The 11,514-nt window shown below is 32.3% G+C and overlaps 1 pseudogene across 1 annotated transcript; it reads left to right on the top strand.

Moving 5' to 3' along the window:
* Nucleotides 1-6,809: 6,809 nt before the first annotated feature.
* LOC114310055 (protein DETOXIFICATION 49 pseudogene) lies at nt 6,810-9,146 on the top strand (annotated as a pseudogene). Its single transcript, XR_014336982.1, has one exon. The product of XR_014336982.1 is annotated as a protein DETOXIFICATION 49 pseudogene (transcript).
* Nucleotides 9,147-11,514: the final 2,368 nt, after the last annotated feature.

The raw sequence follows: 11,514 nt of genomic DNA, 5'->3' as shown, positions 1-11,514 counted from the left end.
TGCTTTCTTCCATGCTTCAACTTTAATGCCTCTTTAAAATTTTCAGGTTCAACAATGCATAAATTGCATCTTGCATACACACCACTAAGACTCCTTATATTTGGAGTTAAATTTGGAGATGAAGAACTTGAACTTGAGCTTGAACTTGGAGAAGATTGTGAACTAGCAATTGGTGACAATCTTGTGGAGATCCAAGCATTGCAACATCTTCAACTTGTGGACTTTCCAATTCTTCATTGAAATCAATGCTTTGATCTTGGACTTTCTTTTCCTTCTAATCAAAAGATGCATTCTCATCAAAGAGAACATCTCTACAAATAAACATATTCTTTTGATCCAAATTGAAGAGTCTGTAGCCTTTGGATTTCGAGCTATAACCAACAAAGATGCATTTCTTACTATTTTCATCAAGCTTGTGCCTCACTTCTTTTGGAACATGAACATAACAAATGCAACCAAACAGATTCAAGTGATTTACTGATTGTTTCCTTCCACTCCAAGCTTCAAATGGAGTTTTGTCTTTAAGAGATTTTGTAGGACATCTATTCATCAAGCAAACTGTTGTATATACGGTCTCACCCCAAAAAATTTTGGGTAACACCTTCTCATGTAGCATAGACTTGGACATCTCCTTTATGGTTCTATTCTTCCTTCCGCCACACCATTTTGTTGTGGAGTGCACCCAACAGTCAATTGCCTTTCCATACCAACATCTTCACAAAATTTCATCAACTCATTTGAGTTGTATTCTCTGCCTCTATCGCTTCTCAATACTTTCATCAAAATAACCACTTTATCTTTCAGCAAGATTTTGAAATTTCTTGAAGATAGAGAAAACTTTGCTCTTTCATCTTATGAAATACACCTAAGTCATTCTAGTAAAACCATCAATAAAAATAATGAATTACTTGTTACCTCCATGAGTTGGTGTATCCATAGGTCCGCACACATCGGTACGAACAAGCCTCAATGGTGCTTTAGCTCTCCATGCTTTCTCCTTTGGAAATGACTCCGGGTGATGCTTTCCAAGTGCACAACCTTCACAAATATGTTGCACTTAATGAATGGTCTGTATCCTAAAAGCCATATTCTTTTGTTGTAGATGCTTCAAGTTTTGAAAATTCAAGTGCCCAAATCTTCTATGCCAAAGTCATGAATTATCAATCACATCTATCTTCAAAGCTGTATTTTTGCTATACTGGAAAATGAGAGGAAAACTTCTAATCTTCTCCATCTTGATATTTGCTACAACTTGGCTTTTCCCCCATTTGTCAAAAATTTTGCAAAAATCTTCTTCAAAGTGACCAAGGTATCCATGTTCCATAAGTTGTCCAACACTTAGCAAATTCTGCTCCAAGTTTGGAACTAGAAGAACATCGGAAATGAATCTTGTATCCATCTTGGTTTCTATAGCAATAGTACATTTTCCTTTTGTTTCGACTAACACATCATTTCCCATTTTTACTTGAGAATTGGAGGAAGCATTCATTTTCACAAAAATGCTCTCATATCCTGTCATGCGATTGCTAGATCCACTATTGAGAAACCATAGATCCATGTTTTGATCTGATGCCTTGTGACAAGCATAGAACATGTGCCATTCACTTTCTTGCTCCTCAAAAAAATTAGCTTGCTGAGTGTTCTTGACTTGGTAATCCTTCTTGACATGCCCAAATTTGTTACAATTGTAAATTTTGGCTTTTCCCAAAACCAACAATCTTTATCAACATGACTGCTTCGGTTGCAAATTCCACACTTTTGTTGAGTGGACTCTTCATTTTCTTCACTTTGAAAATTGGACCTTCCTCTTCCTCTTGCATTTTTTACTCTTTCGTTTGCATTTCTTGCTCTTCCTTGGGAATTAGAAGTACTAACATTAAGTTTGGATTGAAAGGAACTTTCATTTGACTTTTCAGATTGCCCACTCAACCTTGGCATAAATGTTTTAATTGAATCTATTAATTCTTCAATACTCAAATCAGCAAGATCTTTAGTTTCTTCAATGATAAGAACAATAGGATTGTATTTCTCCGGCAAACTTATCAAATTTTCCCAACAACTCTTTGATTAGAAATATTATCCCCAGAAATTTTCATTTGGTTCACAAGTTCCATATATCTAGAAAAATAATCCGTCAACAATTCTATATCCTTTATCTTTTTATTTTCAAAATCTCTTTTCAATGATTGAAGTTTGATGCTTCTTACATTCATGTTGCCTCTATACTCTTTTTAAAGAATATCCCATGCCTCATCTGCTTTCGTAACATTGATAATTCTTGAAAAGATCGCTTCTGAAACTCCTTGTTCAATCAACGAGAGAGACTTTGAATCCTTCTTCCATTGCTCTTTCAATTGGTTTTTTTGGAAATTTGTCAAAGCTCTTTCATCTTCAGGTTCCTCGAACCCATTCTCAACAAGATACCAAAGATCCGTATAGACAAAAATAGTTCTTATTTTCACATACCAAAAATAAAAATTTTCACCATTAAAGATAGGAGTAGATACATTTTGGTCGCTGGAATTCGCTATGGACGTCGGCTTCTTCTTCTTTGGGGCTTCTTTTCCCGTGTCCGATCTCTACGCCTAGCTTGTTTTTGACCCAACCAAAGCTTTGATACTACTTCTGTTACCTTTTAATAAAACTCTCTCTAGAATGAACTATTATTTTGTATTGAATTTAACTTGTATTGATCTTGAATTTTTGCTCTTATTCTTCTCGTTGCCTATAGGCTTACATCCTTTTATATAGAAAAAGTTATACATAAGTTCAATGAACGATCTTACAACTAACTAGGTACATAAATATAATCTAAACAATAAACTTAATAAATATAAAGCACATGAATATAAAAATACATTAATACAAAGAATATATGAACCCAATTTCCAATGTATGCAATATAAATATGACATTAATTTTAACACAATAACCTTGCAATGATGGTTTAAACTCCAAAACACAATTAAAGATTTAAACCACCATTGTAAGATAATTGTAAAAATATTTAATCCATCTTTTTCACGGTGAACTTTTGCCAGACCAAGTTTTGTCCAAATTTTATGAACATATAATGATTAAGTTTTGAACTAAAAATGGATTACAAATTTCAATTAAGACACTTAAATTGTATGAAACCAAACCCACTCCATTAACACATTTTAAGGCCATCGTCACCTAAGTGAAGTCTTCAAGATCAAACTCCAACGACTTAGCCAATAGATTATTGATGTCCCAGCCCAGTGGAATTCATCATGGGCTTGACCTCATTATTGCTTCGTGGCAAGAATCAATCAAACAATGCGGGTTTGAATTTGTATTTTTAGTGTTATAAATGACCAGAGGGGATAAAGAGAATTGGACCGTTGTATGAGTTTCAAATTTTCTACAGTGTTGAATCTGTCTTTTAAGAACAGGGTCGGTGTGGATCATCTAAAGTGTTTGGGAAGAAAAAGGCATCTCGGCATGCAAACTTTTCTTTTCGTAGAATTTTTAACACTTTTTTTTAGCGCACTGAAGACATTTTTGTCCGCGTCTCTTTTCTTTAGGATCATTATGTGCTCTGAGAACAAAATATAAATTTGTAGTGATCTAAATTGTAGAATTTATGATTTTAAATATGATTAATACACATTTTAAATATGAGATGACATTTCAAATCCATCATAAGTTATGTTTAGGTGAATTACATTGACCTCTTATGATATTTAAATAAAATATAATAAATTTTACAAATTTTACATAATTATATTAGGAAATTATTCAATACTCTCAGAGTATCACCTGGCCATACTCCAAGGTAATTACCAATTACTTAGCCCCATATTGTTCCCCCATTCTCAGCATGAATGGTGGGCCTTTACGCCTCTCCACCAATCAAAACCTTACGGAAGATCACGTGTCCATACTCTGGAAATACTGAATAATGACTCAATTATATTAGACTTTCTTATCATTTTAATTCAGATAATATTTTAGTCCCATTTTCATAAATAAATAAATAAATAAAATCTTAATCATATTAATAAAAAAATGATATTGTAATATTTTTTTTACATTGAAATGTATATATTTTATTTTATTTATCTTTATCTCTTCATACTATCTGTAGTAATTGTGGTTCCTTTTAACCTTATTAAAAGAAATATTAGTGTAATTATACTAAAATTATGAAATTGGTTGTATTTTATTATTATTATTATTATTATTATTATTATTATTATTTGTAAATCTCAAGTGAGTGTAAATTAATCTTAAGATAAATTAATCGTTATATTTTGTTTCGAAGTGTCTAAACAAATTTATTTTGTAAATATGACATTATAATGAAGGGCTTGAAGGCTCAAACAAATTAAGACAAAAAAAAGACCAACCCACCATTTGGTGAGAACCATGGCTGGCCGTCCACTTGGCAAAGTTTCACTGTAGTACCACTGACTTTTTGTATAAAATGGTACTTCGAATGGAGCTGCATTATCGTTCAAAAAAAAAAAAATATATATATATATATATATATATGAAGCTGCATTACTGTCCATTTTCATATCAACGGCGTGAAACGTGCCCTTTTCTGTTGTACTTGTACCCACAGCCATAGGGACCCTTACATTCCACAATCGCTTCGTTTGGAAAGTGTATTAGCTTTTTGATTTTTTAATTTTTATAATTTTTTTTTTTAAAAAATATAATAATTATGAGTTAGATATTATATTTTGTTTTATTGAACTAAAACAATTTATTTTATTTTATATGATTATTTTAACCTCAACCCATCTTCCCAAACAAGCCCAGTGTGTTCCCCTATCCTTTACCGACCAAGGGTGCTTGTCTAGTTGTTGGGATTTATCTTGGCTCACCTCCTATCTGTTTTGGTAAGACTAAAATCAGCCTTATATTAAGGTCTCGTTTGGCAAGTAGTTGTTTTAATTTAAATGTCAAAAAATTATTAAAAAAATCAAAAAGCCTATAACCTATAATAAAAAGTCAAAAATTTCATTTTCTCTTTACTTTTTGCACATCTTTCGTAAAAAGCTAAAAATTCATTCTAAACATACTAGTTTTTTTTACCTCACATTTTAGTCAAAAAATTAAAAAGTTACTAAAATAGCATATTCCCAAACGTTTGAGGGGCCTTTGACATTTTTTTTTTTTTTTGCTTTTTATATTATTCAGCACTTAAATAATTAGATTAAAATTTTTACTTATTTCTCAAATTAGGTTAAAATGTGGTTGCCATTCACACTTCTTAAAAAATATTATTACTAATAACATTTTTTACTCAACATAGGACACTGTTTGAATTACATCATCTTTTTTCAATTTATATTTAAGTAAAAAAACGTGATTATTAATAACGTATTGAAAAAAAAAAAACAAAACAAAAGCGTGCATAGAAATCAGGCTGTAGCTTAGTTTGGGAAATAAATTAAATTTTGACTTAGTTATTTAATTTTTGAATATAAAAAAATCTAAATAGGTTAAAGCCCATAATACGATATTCAGAGTTGCTACTTGTTGTTGGGTTAGTCTCAACAATTTTTTTTGCCTCATATTTAGAGAAAGATTGTTATGCAGTGATTGCCTTCTCTTATTCTTTCTTATCTAGTAAAAATATTTTCTGAAATCATTTTTTATGAGAGGGAGTAATTATTCATTGTCACCAACAAAAATATTTTAATTCCAACATAATTTTGGATTATATATTTGTGTGGCCGCACAAATACGTGATCCCAAATGGTGTTGGTGTTTGTGACTAAGGCCAAGTTTGGCATGATTGAAAAAAGACAAAAAGTCAAAAAGTCACTATCTTATTTAAGTCACATCATCTTATTTAAGTCACATCACCTCTCTAACACATCATTTCAAACCCAACCCAAACCCAACCCATATTTCATAAAAAGTCAAAAAGTGCACTTATTTAGTCTTCCCAAACTAGGCCTAAATAATTTTCACCAGAGAAGAAATGGACCCAACAAATTAGTTCAATGAAGCATCTCTTCTCTAATGGGTTTGAGGCACATGGGGCCTTGGAGCCATTCAATGGGAGGAGAAATTAAGGAGATATGTTGTCTTGGAAATAAAATAGACAGGTTATAAATAAAATAATAAACTCATACATATATAACTCTAATTTCTGTTGCATTTTTAAATCCCCAACTAGCATTTGACATGAACTAGTAGTCCTCCTTTTAACCTGGTAACAAAGCCGCTCTAAACAGTGTGGTTTATTAGATGAAGGCCCTCTAATCATTTTCCCGGATTATTAGAACGGCATAAAAACTTTCAGTAATTTGGTTGATTCGTTCTTTCATTATTCAATATAATCCGTTAGGGAAATACAAGGAGGAGGGGAAGCTGATAATGACGGCTTCTTTGGACCGACCATTATCAGTTTTCTTAATCACTGAGCCGTCCCGCCACGTAATGGACAAAAAATAAATTGGCTGGCAAAATCTTTTAAACCTTAATTAATTAGCATAATTTATTGGATCAGTGGCAGACAGAATGAATTGGGCTTTGATGGGCTCTGGATCATTACTAAACCGTCCAAAACTGTTTTTTTTTTCCGGCTTTGTTAGGATCCTGTATTATGTGTTGATGTTATATTTACACTTTTTGACTCACATTTTGTAATGTAGTGGAAGTCATATATCTCTTTGCAAATCTGTTTTATGTTTAAGGTTAGTTCAAGCAGTTTTTGAGGAACAAAAATTCAACACATTAAACTCTCACATCTTACTTCAATATATATATATATATATATTAGATAGACTCTCTCATTCTCTCTCTATCAAACTCAAACAAAATTTTTAAATAACTTTTTAATATTCACTAGACTCACAAAAAAAAAAAAATTTATTAAGTACTTTTAAAATCCTATGTGACATAACAAATGATATTCTTGCTAAGTTAAAAATCGCACTACATAATGAGTTCTGCGTCCCTCACTCATATGTGTACACTATTGCTGGCCGGTCACATGAAGACACATAAGCTCTTCCAAAAGTTAAGAAAAAAACTTACAAGAAGGCTTTTTAAAACCCTACAGCTTACTAGGCCGTCCACCAAAAACCCTATAAAAGCCCACCACCACCACCCTCTTATATCCCCCCAACCACAAATCTCTCTCTCTCTCTCTCTCTCTCTCTCTCTCTCTCTCTCTCTCTCTGTATATATATATATACAAAAAAAAAAAAAAAAAAACACAGACAGACAATGTGCAAGCTACCTGCCTCCCCTCTCTCCTGCAAATGCACTTCAAACCAACCTTACCTTCTCTCCATCAAAGAGCCAGAACCCGACATGTATGCCCATTTGGTCCCCAAAAGCCCAACACCAAAGCAGCAGCAACAACAACTACCAAACCAAACCCAACAGGACCAAGAGACCCACAAAGCCACCCATGATGATCATCTCTCTCTTTCCATTAAAGAAGCCAAGTCCATAGCTAAAATAGCTCTTCCCATGATACTCACAGGCCTCTTACTCTATTCTCGATCAATGATCTCCATGCTCTTCCTCGGCCGCCTCGGCGAGCTCGCCTTAGCTGGCGGTTCTCTCGCCGTTGGCTTCGCTAACATCACGGGCTACTCCATTCTCTCCGGCCTTGCCATGGGCATGGAACCCATTTGTGGCCAAGCTTTTGGTGCCAAGAAACACACCCTCCTTGGCATTTCCTTGCAGAGGACTGTGCTTTTGCTTTTGTTTACCTCATTTCCAATAGCTCTTCTTTGGCTTAACATGAAGAGAATTCTACTCTTTTGTGGTCAAGATGAATCTATAGCTACAGAAGCACAGTCATACCTTTTGTTTTCCCTTCCTGACCTTTTAGCTCAATCTCTTCTACACCCATTACGAATCTATCTTCGAACTCAATCCATAACTTTGCCTCTAACAATCTGTGCTACTCTAACTACTCTTTTACACGTACCCATAAATTATTTTCTTGTCTCAAAACTTAGTCTTGGAGTCAAAGGTGTTGCTGTTAGTGGAGTCATGTTTAACTTCAATCTTGTAACTTTATTAATCATCTACATACTGATCTCTGGAATATACAAGAAAACATGGGGAGGACTATCCATGGAGTGCCTGAGAGGCTGGAAATCGCTACTGAATTTAGCCATTCCGAGCTGCATTTCGGTGTGCCTTGAATGGTGGTGGTACGAAATCATGATTTTGCTTTGTGGGTTGTTGGTAAACCCAAGAGCAACAGTTGCTTCAATGGGTATTCTGATCCAAACCACTGCTCTCATCTACATATTCCCATCATCTCTAAGCTTCAGCGTATCAACACGTGTAGGCAACGAACTGGGTGCTAGTCAGCCATCAAAGGCAAAGTTCGCAACCATTGTAGGCTTGTGTTGCAGCTTCGCTTTAGGATTTTCAGCTCTGGTTTTTGCATACATGGTGAGAAACGTGTGGGCTACCATGTTCACACACGATAGAGAAATCATAGCTCTAACATCGCTTGTTCTGCCGATAATTGGGCTCTGTGAGCTCGGAAACTGCTCTCAGACAACTGGTTGTGGGGTTCTGAGAGGAACAGCGAGGCCAAAAGTGGGAGCAAACATCAATTTAGGTTGCTTTTACCTAGTTGGAATGCCAGTGGCAGTAGGGTTAGGGTTTTTAGTGGGGTTGGATTTTGAGGGGCTTTGGCTGGGTCTGTTGGCCGCCCAGAGCTCGTGTGTGGTGACGATGTTGGTGGTTTTGGGAAGGACAGATTGGGAGTTCGAAGCACAGAGAGCTAAAGAGCTGACTGGGGCTGTAGTTGTTGCTGGTGATGACAGCGAAGAAATTGAGGAAGATAAGCTATTCAACAAAGCTGAAACCAAAGAAGATTCTTCTTGTCTATTTGGTAGTGATTTAGTTTAGGATGCTCGTTAGTTGTTTAATCTTTTTTTTTTTTTTTTCTTCTTATTTCTATTTTTTTTTCACCTAAGTTGTAAAGCAGTGAGGGAGAGAGAGGGGGGGAAGGCTTTCAAATTTTTTGTTTGGTCAAGGCCATCTCCAGGGAATTTTTGCTACTTCCAGTGAATATAAAAATATATACTTATATCACAGAGTATAAAAATGTGACGAGGAAGAGGCAACCACCATTTTGTACTATTTATCCTTTTTAATATGACGGGTGTGATGCATTGTCGAAATATTTTATTAGAAGTCACCATTTTTAATGTGATGAAATACACAAGTAATAAAATAAATTAAGTGATGAATAGAATTCTTTCTAGTATGGATTAAACTAGCAAATTTTTTTTATTATTTTTTTTTTTAAACTCAATATCCGGTTAATCTCAAGAAATTATTTATATTTAGAAAGTTTTAAATCTCAGACTTTGGAGGGATCACACTTCAAGTCCCAAATCATGACCACCAAGCCAACCCCAAGTCCCTAATGACCGGTCAATCAGAAATGCAAACCATCCACCCCAAAAAAATAAAATAAAATAAAATAATAGTGATATGTTTGTTTACCTAATTAACATTTTTTTTCATATATTTCAATATATTATGCTCACTTAAATACATTTTATACAAATATACAAAGGTGATTGATAGCTCAAAAGACTATCATTAGAATTTTTTTATTCAGATGTGCTACATATTTGGAAAAAAAATTATTTAAAATTTTATCCATAATTAAAATATGTGAATAAAATTCAATTTAGATATAATTCACAACGTACTAATTTTAAATTTACAGCCTACACATCATTTTTTGTTTAAAATTCTAATTAACTTTTAATGGTAAATATTTTAAATTTACAACATATATACATCATTTTTTGAGTAAAGTTCTACTTAACGTTAATGGTAAATACATGTATGGATACGAAGAGACTAAAAGCGGAACTACTTGTTCGTGACGTTCCACTTATACTGCTGCTCTACTACTTTTCTGTTGAAGGAACATTTTTCAAAAGAAACTTTGTTTGGTGGAATTAGCAGTCAAATCAAGTCGGCTGAATTTAAACAACAACAATGATTCATCCCACTAAAAATACCACCACTAATAGCACTAATACATTAAAAAAATAAAAAAAAATACAACTCCAAGACCAAAACATCACATCATTAACGGCGAGACCCACTGCCACCTAATTAGTGGGAGCACTAATTAGTGCTCCCAAGCATTTTTCTTTAAACAATAAGTGTATGAATCAGGAAAAATATTTAAAAGTTGTCTAAATTTTAAACTTGTTTGCAATGTGAGATAGTTTTTTGAATTTTGAATTTTTTGGTTATTTTAATTTGGGTTAAAAAATTTTAATTGGGATGAGTTTTTTTTTTTTCTTTGACTTTTATGATAGAAAAAATAAAATTATTATGATTTGGATGTTACATGTTGTCTTATTGACTTTTTAGTCTATTTGTCTTTTTGTGGCTAAAATAACTTGAAAATAGCATCCCAAACATATATGTAGATTTAATTTTTTTGAGTAATATTATGTAAATAAAAAATTTATACATAATTCTTATATATAAATGATGTACCTCATTATGGACATATTTACTTTAAAACAAAACATTATTAAAAATACATTTATTTATAACAATGACATTGACATATCATTTTTATAAACCTTTTTTTGCATAAATTTTATATATTAATAGAATTTTTTTTAATTTTTTATTTTAATTGTGGCCTTACTTTATAAATACTATAACATATAAGAGTTTTAATAGTCAAGTTTTTTTTTATCCCTAAAAACTTTTTTTTTTTTTTTGTGCAAAAAACGACTGACTAGCTTTTGTCATAGCAAGAATAGTAGCAAAAAGGTCACCCTCAAAAGTCATCAATTTTTTTTTTTTTAAATATCGTTAATAACTACATTTTAAGAGATAAAATAATTTGGTTTCAAAAGGTTTATTTTTTGAGAAAACAATTTTTATTCCAAACGGATAATTCATCCCAAATATCCAATTTCGTCTCTAAAAATATAATAACACTTTTAATAATAAAAATATTTTATTTCTGAAAATTAATTTTGTCTCTAATTTTTTTTCCTTAAAACTTTAATTTGTTGCAGTGAAATGAATCTTAACTATAAATTTCATATTCTGGATAATTTATTTATTTATTTTTCTAAATTTATAGGCCTACTGAAATTTAACTCATGCTCCAATACTATATTGAACTGGGCTCATGAGATGCTGGGTTAGACCATCCCAGTAGTGTAGCATTTTTTGTGCTATTTTAGCATAGTAAGAATTATATAAATTTATTATAAACGGCTAGCATAGTAAGAATTATATAAATTTATTATAAACGGCTCAAGGGGCGTATGTGATAAAAAAATTTTAAAAAAAATAATTTGTAGCGCATATATTCTAATATTCTAGTTTTTCTTTTGTTGTTTATTTATTTATCTACCTATCAACCACCATTTTTCAATCACTAATTTTTTAGATAATGTGTCAATTCATTAATTTAAATAAAAATTACAAAATAAATAAAGGGGTATGTGTATTGATGTAATTTTATATTTTATATTTAATTTATTTGTTCCAAAT

The sequence above is a fragment of the Camellia sinensis genome, chromosome 1 (genome assembly GCF_055761805.1).
Source record: "Camellia sinensis isolate YWXY chromosome 1, ASM5576180v1, whole genome shotgun sequence".
Lineage (NCBI taxonomy): Eukaryota > Viridiplantae > Streptophyta > Magnoliopsida > Ericales > Theaceae > Camellia > Camellia sinensis.
Note: the sequence above shows the minus strand (reverse complement) of the source record. Positions and strands in the feature narration are given on the sequence as shown.